This window comes from Gadus macrocephalus, chromosome 23, assembly GCF_031168955.1.
Source record: "Gadus macrocephalus chromosome 23, ASM3116895v1".
Classification (NCBI taxonomy): domain Eukaryota; kingdom Metazoa; phylum Chordata; class Actinopteri; order Gadiformes; family Gadidae; genus Gadus; species Gadus macrocephalus.
The window spans coordinates 12,813,674-12,814,133 of NC_082404.1; positions in this window are offsets into that span (position 1 = coordinate 12,813,674).

Genomic DNA, 460 nt, shown 5'->3' on the forward strand with positions numbered 1-460 from the left:
TGCCTGTGTGTGTGTGTGTGTGTGTGTGTGTGTGTGTGTGTGTGTGTGTGTGTGTGTGTGTGTGTGTGTGTGTGTGTGTGTGTGTGTGTGTGTGTCTCTGTGTGTGTTTGTCAGGGACGGTTGGATGGTGGTACACAAGCAGCTAGATGCCTAGCTCTTCTGTGACGTGGCGCCCATGGCGCGAAACACACATTGCACCGAACACGGAAATGTCCCCGTAAGGCAGTTAAAGGACTAGTGTGTGAATGAAGGCGGGGTAATAACAAAAATGAAGAAGTACAGAGTTGGGGGTGGGGGGGATCGGTTGTCTTGATCCAGCCGGGGAGAGGGGTTTCAGGATCACCGCAAGATGGGCAGGGTGGGGGGGGATTGAGAAATATTGACTCAATGCTTCCGCCACCTTATCAGCAGGGGGGTTTCAGCGTTTGATGCCGTGAAGTCAGGCGGGAAAGGGAGGAAA